Source organism: Mandrillus leucophaeus, unplaced genomic scaffold (genome assembly GCF_000951045.1).
Source record: "Mandrillus leucophaeus isolate KB7577 unplaced genomic scaffold, Mleu.le_1.0 Scaffold149, whole genome shotgun sequence".
NCBI classification, from domain to species: domain Eukaryota; kingdom Metazoa; phylum Chordata; class Mammalia; order Primates; family Cercopithecidae; genus Mandrillus; species Mandrillus leucophaeus.
Window position 1 is genome coordinate 3,153,383 of NW_012101465.1, and position 9,369 is coordinate 3,162,751.

The 9,369-nt window shown below is 38.6% G+C and overlaps 1 long non-coding RNA gene across 1 annotated transcript in view; it reads right to left on the reverse strand.

Moving 5' to 3' along the window:
• Positions 1-8,092: 8,092 nt before the first annotated feature.
• LOC105535637 overlaps positions 8,093-9,369 on the reverse strand; it is an 11,585-nt gene continuing 10,308 nt past the window's right edge. The window contains exon 4 of the long non-coding RNA XR_001005472.1: positions 8,093-9,242. This is a non-coding gene — a long non-coding RNA (uncharacterized LOC105535637). The remainder of the gene's footprint in view (positions 9,243-9,369) is intronic.

Consider the following 9,369-nt stretch of genomic DNA (forward strand, 5'->3'; position numbering starts at 1 on the left):
CGCCACCATGCCTGGCTAATTTTTTGTATTTTTAGTAGAGATGGGGTTTCACCATGTTAGCCAGGATGGTCTCAATCTCCTGACCTCATGATCCATGCACCTCTGCCTCCCAAAGTGCTAGGATTACAGGCGTGAGCCATCGTGCCCAGCCCAGTTTGAAGAATTTTTAAATTTCCATCTTCATTTTGTTTTTGACCCAATGTTCATTCCGGAGCAGGTTATTTAATTTCCATGTAATTGCATGGTTTTGAAGGTTCCTTTTGGAGTTGATTTCCAGTTTTATTCCACTGTGGTCTGAGAAAGTGCTTGATATAATTTCAATTTTCTTAAATTTACTGAGGCTCATTTTATGGCCTATCATATGGTCTATCTTGGAGAAAGTTCCCTCCACTGTTGAATAGAATGTGTATTCTGCGGTTGTTGGATAAAATATTCTGTATATATCTGGTAAGTCCATTTGTTCCATGGTGTAGTTTAAATCCATTGTTTCTTTGTGAACTTTCTGTCTTGATGACCTGTCTAGTGCTGTCAGTGGAGTATTGAAGTCCTCCACTATTATTGTGTTGCTGTCTATCTCATTTCTTAGGTCTATTAGTAATTGTTTTATAAATTTGGGAACTCCAGTGTTAGGTGCACATATGTTTAGGACTGTGATATTTTGCTGTTGGACAGAGCCTTTTACCATTATATAATGTCCCTCTTTGTCTCTTTTAACTGCTGTTGCTTTAAAATTTGTTTTTTTCTGATATACGAATAGCTACCCCTGCTCGCTTTTGGTGTCCGTTTGCATGAAATGACTTTTTCCACCCCTTTTAAGTTTACGTGAGTCCTTATGTGTTAGATGAGTTTCCTGACAGCAGATAGTTGGTTGGTGAGTTCTTATCCATTCTGCAGTTCTGTGTCTTTTAAGTGGAGCATTTAGGCCATTTACATTCAATGTTAGTGTTGAGATGTGAGGTATCATTGCATTCATCATGCTATTTGTTGCCTGTGTACTTTGGTTCTTTTGTTTTTTGTTTCTGCTTTTTAACTTGAATTTTGGTTTTATAGGTCCTGTATGATTTATGCTGTAAAGAGGTTCTGTTGTGATGTGTTTCCAGGACTTGTTTCCAGATTTAGAGCTCCTTTTAGCAGTTCTTGTAGCGGTGGCTTGGTAGTGGTGAATTCTCTCAGCATTTGTTTGTCTGAAAAAGACTGTATGTTTCCTTCATATATGATGCTTAGCTTCACTGGATACACAATTCTTGGCCAATAATTGTTTTGTTTGAGGAGTTTGGAGATAGGGCCCCAATCCCTTCTAGCTTGTAGGTTTTCTGCTGAGAAATCTGCAGGAAACTGCTCCTGCAAACAGACCTTCACTTTCTCTGGGAGAGGTGTGTGTTTGGGAGAGGAGGATCCCTTTCCCACTTCTGCAGTTGGGGCACTCACAGTGTTTGGGTGTCTCCTGGGTCCTGCAGGAGCAGTGTGCTTCCTTCAGAGGCTCTGTGGACCCTCTCAGGATTGCTGGTTTGTTCTTGTAGTCAATCTGGAGCTACAGTCCACAATGTGAGCCTCCACACGCTGCTCTGTCTGTCCAAGTCAGAGCTGCAATCTAGTCCTGCCTCCCGTCTGCCATGATGATCCTGCACCGCATACTATATATTTCACTTCTTTATTCTTCCATTGACTGCCTTCACCCTCAAGAATAAGAAGAGAGATTGTTGTCTATTTTGTTCTTTGCTTTAGACTTAGTGCCTAGAACAGAACCTGGCACCTATGAGATAGTCAATCATTTAAAAAATCTTGTTGATTGAATCTCATTTATTTCTCATCATTAATGAAAGATAGTATGGCAGAAGACAAGAAAAGGGGTCTTAACTCACAGAGGCTTGGTTTGAATTTCAAATCTGCCATTTGCTAGCTATCTATGAGGCACTGGGTGAGCCACTCATGCTCTCTCAACCTCAGTTTGTTCACCTCTGAAGTGGAGAGAACATTTATCCCTTGTGCTGTACATGATTTTGCTATTAGGATCAAAATGAAAATTACTATTCAAATGTGAAGAATTATTACTAACAGTTAATGGTAATACTTACCATTTACTGATCACATAATATGCCCCCAGGCACTGTGTTGATAGTTTAATATATAAAGTATATGTATAAAATGTCATTTAACCATCACAATAACCATACGAGCTAACTTAACATTTAATTTTACCGATGAAGACACTGAGGCTCAAGAGTGTTAAAATGGCTTGTCCAAGGTCACTAACACAGTAAGCGGCAGGTCAGATATCTTACTTCAGGCCTCTCTAAATCTTCCGTGTTGTAGAGCCAGGTTTTTATGGCTTTGAAAGTCATACATTTCTTCTTTAGCTAGTATGCTGCTGCTGTTTAACTCTAATTTTACTCAAAACAATTTAAGAGTCTTAGACATTATTAAAATGACAATGCCATTTTCTTAGTGCCACAGAACTAGCTCTTGAGTATGAACATTTGAAGAAAAGAAGGGGGGCAAAGACGAAATAGTGACAAATCTTCTTTTGGATAATTCTTTTTAGACTATATTTAAATATGCCCTAATGGCAAGGACAGAAGAAAATTCAGGGCCAGAACTGCTGCTTTAAAAAGAAATATTCTCTTCTAGGAAATGCCATGATGGTCCTCAGTTTGTAAGAACCAGAGTTCAGTTTTAAGGGTGCAAGTAGATTGTGAAGTTTGAGAAGTATCAGTGTCTTAGATCTTACCATAGCTGAACACTGTTGTTTATAGAAATCTGGTTCCCACCCCAGCTTTACCTCTGCCTATCATGTGGCTAAAGCTATTGCAGATGATCAGAAATTTGAAACAGAGACTGCCATACCCAGGGAGGTCTCACGTTTTCCTTGTCAAAATACTCTCTATTGGAGTATACATGTGGTTATCTTGTTCAATAAAGAAAACAGATCAAAATCAACCTTCTGCCAAGAGCAATCATTATGCTTCCTGCCAGGTGGGTGGGAAAGGAGAAAAAGACAGTGTCAAGAGAAGAACCATGGATGGAATGGGCCAGAGTCCGCAGACATGGGATTACAGGCCACCTTTACCCAATTCAAATTACTTTGGCAAAAGGAGGAATACATTAGAAGGCACATGTGTGCAGAAGAGGAGTGGGACTGAAGCCATGGCTCAGAAACCAGAACTAGGACCTTCAATACCATCAGGACATGCATTTCTGCATCTCTCAGATTGACTTCCTCCACATAGCTGGAGGTGTGGCCCCTGGTAGTGTCATGCCACACCACGTCTCACAACTGCAGGACCAATGAGGAATGCATTTCTTTCCCATGGCCCAGTTTGAAAAATCCAAGGGAAAAGTCCTTATAGGCCTTGTGGAAGTAACATGTCTACCCTTGCACCAGTCGTTGTGTGCTATAATTGATAACCATCACTAGTACCACATGGTTGGGTTGGGAGAGGAGCAACTTCCTAACAGAAAGGGAGAGTCATACTCAAACAAGAAAAGGATATTTGGACATCTGTACTGTGTGCTTTACAGATCATATAGTGTAGCCATGTGTATGGTTAGTTGATGCAATAACATATTACTATCTTGGGGGTTATCAGTTCCTTGCATTTATAAAGCAGTTCATGATTTCCAGAGACTTTTCTTAACTATCTCATTTAAACCTGTATCATTCTATGAATTAGGTCAGGCATCCAGATATTTGGGTTCAGGGGAGGTGTAGTGATTTGTCCAAGACCATCTGTTGAAATACTTAGTTTGGGTCATTCTTGCTACCTTTGATCTATTCACTCAGAGAAAATAAGCATCAATCCACCAATGCCATTCTAGGAATCTATGCTGAATTAATATTCACATATGTGCAGCATTGTTCCCTGTAGCAAAAAATTAGTCACCTTCAGGGTTCATCAATAGAAAAGTGGCTACATAACTTATAGTACATCCATTTGAGAAACACTATGCATATGTACTAATGTGGAAAGACTGCCAATATATTTTTAAATGAAAAAGAAAGTTGCAAAAATAATGAATAAAACATAATCTCATTTATGTAAAAGAAAAAACAAACTCTGCATATGTGAAGAAGATATATATTCAAAAGGACTGGAAGAATAGACTTTATAAGTAGAGGCCAATGTTGGGAAGGGAAGTAAAAAAACAGATGGAAACTTGGAGGTCCTTTATATTTTACTCTGTGTAGTTATGTAGTGCCTGAATTTTTACAAGGATGTGTCCACATACTACTTACATAATAAAAAGCAAACAGAACAAAACCCAAAGCATTCCCCAGGGGACCCACTGGGCTGGGATGAAATTTCTCTAGGTCTCTGACTGTGTCATTTAAAACCTTGTGCATCCCTTATGGGTTGGGTCTGACCCCATTCAGTTTAGAGCAAAGTTCTTATAAAACATCCAGGGATCCATCCCTTCTAAGTATCTACTACATACATAAATATATGTGGCAAATGACATACCAAAAAAGTGTAAGTAAAGGTCTCTGTTCTCAAAGAGTATATAATTGGAAAGGCAAATACGTAAGTTAAATATTAATAAACTCTGTGGAGTTCTTAGTACTGGAACTTTACCAGCCTTAGTTTTGCACTGTGTAAAATGTGGACTAGATGGTCTCTAAGGGGTCTTAGTTTGAGTATTTTGAAATTCTGTGATTATGTTGTAGGCTGTTCAAGAAATTTTTTTTTAGAATCACAAGGAAACATGGCTAGTATTAGACTCCAAATCACAGGGAAAAAGAGATGTTAGAAGTCAGCCAGGATGGAATTCAATGTCACTTTGGGTCACTTAGAAAATACTTCTGTAAACATAGAAGACACATACATTCTCTTTAAATATAAGACTAAGAAAGGTGACTGGATAATTACATTGCTGTATCATCCTCTGCCTAAGAGCTGCAAGTACCAGTGGAGAAAGAAAAGGAACAGAAAGCTAATCGGTGAACTCTGGAAAGCTTGCACACAACCGAGGCAAATGGTTTCTCTCCTCAAAATGGGACTCTCAATCCTTGGCTAAACAGTCAAACAAACACTCAAGAGAAACTCAAAACCAGTTGCAAGGTAAAAGGTGGAAAAGACTTTTTGCCCACTCAACTGGGCTTAAAGCCTTTGGAGAAGAGCTTCAGGGCTTACAGATGAGACAAAGGTAACAGAGGGAGCTGTGTTGGAGAGAATTAAAAGCAAAGGCGTAGAGTAAACAGGTTTCAACAAGATAGTCTTTATTGTTGAAAAGCCACTCTGAGCAAAATCCTGCTTTTTACTTCAGCGGGAAGCTCCAGGAAATGAACAGGACTAACAAATGTTAATGTTGAATACCCTCCACACACATCACCTTCCCATTCCCTTCTTTTAATCTGCAAGAAATATGTTAAAACACCAAAATAATGTCCTCCTTCTCCATTATAAAGTAGCACAAACAAGAAGAGCTATCTTTGGAAGACAGACAGGATAGCAAAGGAGATAAAATTTAAAATCAGGCAAGCCCGGTGTGTTGCCTTGAGCACATAACTTAACCTCTCTGAGTCTCAGTTTTCCCATCTATAAAATGGAGATAAGGGTACCTACCTTACGGGGTTGTCGTAACGATTAAATAGGATGATTGACAAGTGTTTAGTACAAGACCTGAGACGCTGTAAATAAACACTTAGTAAACAGTAGATATTATTGTCATTATTATTATTAGTTTTATTTTAAAATCTGCTTTGGTGCAAAAATACAAGATAACTTTGCTTTAGTTATTATGGACAGTAATTTTTGATTCCTTTACTCTGTGATTCGGGGAATCTCTACATATAGCTACAAAGTCACCCAGGGAAGGACAAGTTCATGGAGGGCTCTTTCCTGCCCATTGGCCTCATTTAAGTGCAGCCATCCTTCAGGCCTTTGGTTAAGCTTCCGAGGACCCTTCGGGCCAAGGTAGGTTACCCCTTTTGCATTCTGAATTGCTTACCACAATTGTAATTAGGTGGTTATTTATGTAATTATTTGTCTATTTTATCAACTGCTTAATTTTCAAAAAATTAAAAACGATTTTCATCCAAATGTGTAGTGAGTGCATGCCAAAGATTGATCTAACCCAGGAAACTAGAAGCATAATTAGGCTGGTTCAAAGAGCATTTGTAAGTTGTGGAAGGTATGTTGAAGCAAGTTTGCTACATTATAGACAAAAATCCTACTCCTGTTTCCTGAAATGTTCTAGAGGCAAAAAAATTATAACCTTTGGAGTTGTCTTTTGTATTTCACTAGACGAAAGTCTACAAAGTAATGTATAACTTCACAGAGGCTCCACTTTAATCAATGGTAAATAGTGAATCAAATAAACATACATTCTGCTAGATAATGAAATAAGCACTGGAGTAGGGGCAGGGACTATTAGGTGAAGTTTTGGTATGACTTTGAAAAGACATGCAGTCCTCTTTTGATCTTATTTCCAAGACTTGAATAATTTTTCTTAATAAATGTCTACTTCCTCCTGTAGAATGTAAGCTCCACGATGCTGGGGTCTATGTGGTCTTATAGTTCCAAGCCCTGCACAGTGCCTGGCATGATTGTCTAAACCAGGGGTGTCCAATCTTTTGGCTTCCCTGTGCCACATTGATAGAAGGAGAATTATCTTTGGCCACACACAAAATACACGAACACTAATGATAGCTGATAAGATTAAAAAAAAATCGCAGAAAAAAAAACTCATAATATTTTAAGAAAGTTTATGAATTTGTGTTGGGCCACATTCAAAGCCGTCCTGGGCTGCAGGTTGGATAAGCTTGGAGCTTGGTAAACCAAGCCTTGTGGGTCTGGGGTAAGGTCTGTGATGTTTTTATTGCAATGTCTTGTACTCTGCGTCCTCCAGGGTGCTCCTTGTTCTCTCTTGGAGCTGGTCCCTGCTGCAGAATTTGTTCTGTAAACTTATACCTTGTATCCTAGATTTTATTTTCAATTTTTAAAGTTCACAAGTGAATTGAGCTATCATTTAATTTTTTTGTTGGTGCCTTTAGGTTTTGTGATCAAAACCACATTTACCCCATAAAAATCAATTGAGTTACATGCTGTTCTATTTTGGAATAGTTTTGGTAATCACAAAGGAGTAAATTGTTTTTAGAAAATTTAAGAAAATACCTCAGTGACTTCATTAGTACCATTTTGAAGGGGGGGTATAAACTTTTTATAACTGTTTCTACTTCTGTGATTAGTTTATTTGTGCATTTGTATTCTCTGTTTTGCTATGACTCATTTTAGTATTTAATACTTCAGCAGCTATCCATAGAGTATTGATAATGATAATTATTCATACATAGTTTAGAATATTATCATCCCTACTTAAAATAGTTGTTTCTTTCCATTGCTGATATCTTATTTCTCTCCCTGCATTTTATTATTTTTGATAAATTTGCCAATTCTCCCTTTTTTGTTAATTTATCTCCCCATATTTTACTATTTTTAATAAATTTGCCAATTCTCTTTTTTTTGGTAAATGGAAAAAGGCCCCAAACTTTTAAAAAAACCAAACAATAAATTGAATTAACAAACCAAACTTTTTTTTTTTCCTTTTTTTTTTTTCGAGACAGAGTCTCTTGCTCTGTTGCCCAGGCTGGAGTGCAGTGAAGTGATCTCAGCTCACTGCAACCTCTGGCTCCCAGGTTCTAGCGATTCTCCTGCCTCAGCCTCCTGAGTAGCTGGGACTACAGGCATGCACCTCCATGCCTGGCCAATTTTTGTATTTTTAGTGGAGACAGGGTTTCACCATGTTGGCCAAGCTGGTCTTGAACTCCTGGCCTCAAGTGATCTGCCTGCCTCTGCCTCCCAAAGTGCTGGGATTATAGGCATGAGTCATTGCGCCCGGCCTCAACTCAACTTTATAAGCATTTTGTTCATTTATGTTGTTAGTTTTATTATTTTCATTTTACTATTTTCTTTTGACTTTTCACTTTAGCCTCTTAACAGATAAAGGCTTTGCTTTTATAGTGTTTTTTTTTTCTTCCTTAATTTGGAAAAATGAGTGTTCTTCTAAGCACTGCTATGGGAGTACTCCATCAATTTTAATACAGAAATATCATTTCAAAATATTCTGTAGTATAGGGATTTTTTTTTATTTTTTCTTTTCTTTTTTGATTCATTCAAATAGTTATTGAGCAGCCAAGGAGACCCAAAGGTGATTAAAACATGGTCAGAGAGGTGAGGCAAATGCGCAAGTAACAGAAAGCAAGGGGCTAGGTTCACAGAATCACAGCTGTCAAAAGAAAGTGCTTTAGGATATCAAGAGTGAGTTTGTTTCCAGCCTGGAAGGAGCATGGCTGGCATATCAGGAAAGGGGATTCAGATTAAAACAGAAGGCTTCAGTCTGGATGGCTGATGATACTCAGCATGGACTGTATTTGTCTCTTTCCTCTGTCCCCATCTTTGGACTTAATTTTGCAGTATTGTCCAGGACCGTTCAGTGTGCTTTTTCTATACTTGCTTGCATTTTAGCTTTAATGTCTTCTGTAGAACTAGGTCCTTTTTGGATTTTTAGGAGTTTTTTCCTGTTTTTTGAAGTATTCATGACCTTTTGATCTTTGTCTTGATAGTTTTGAGTCTTTTCCATTTCGGTTTGATTTTAGTGCATTTTTGGCTGGAGTGTCTTATATAGATTTCTTCACTGGAGCTTTTTCTTCAATTTTCTCATCATCAAAATTATCATCATCATCAGCAGCAGCAGCAGCAAGTTTTACATTTTTCTGTGGAAACTTGCCTCTATCTCCAGGGGAGGATTACCTTCCAGACACATTAAATACCTGAGTTTCACATCCCCCTCCTCTTTGTCTTCTCACTCTGCCTCTTCCTCCACAGCTGCTAAGTGCTGCCCACTAATATGCACTGGCCTTGATCCACACTCCAACTGTAATCCCATGGCTGATGGGATTTCAAAGCCCCCAAGGGAAACCGTTGGCTGTACTGACATTTTCAAAGTTGCCAGTGTTACTTCAGTAGGACTGCCTTCATAATTCATTGCCTCGGCTTCAACAATGTGCAATTCATCTTTTACACAGCCCCTAAACTGACCGTTCTTAAAGATAACTGGAGCTCATTTTCATCGTTATCCACCCTAAACCAGTCATCTTTGTCGGCCTTTAGTTCACAACCAAACGATGGTTCTGGAGCCACAGGGGACTTGTCTCCATGTCCATTGAATCTTCCATGGGGTGGTGACGTACACTTCGGTGAGAGAGAAGGCAGACGGAGATAAACAACTACTGCTCCAGAGAACAGCTGCGCAGGACGGAGTCACGCCAGGCACAGCATTATTTTCTTGATGTAGGAAGTATTCAGGCACTTAACATTTTTTTACATGATGTGGAGATTTTATATTCTGCGTGCATTGAAAAACTCTAGTTCA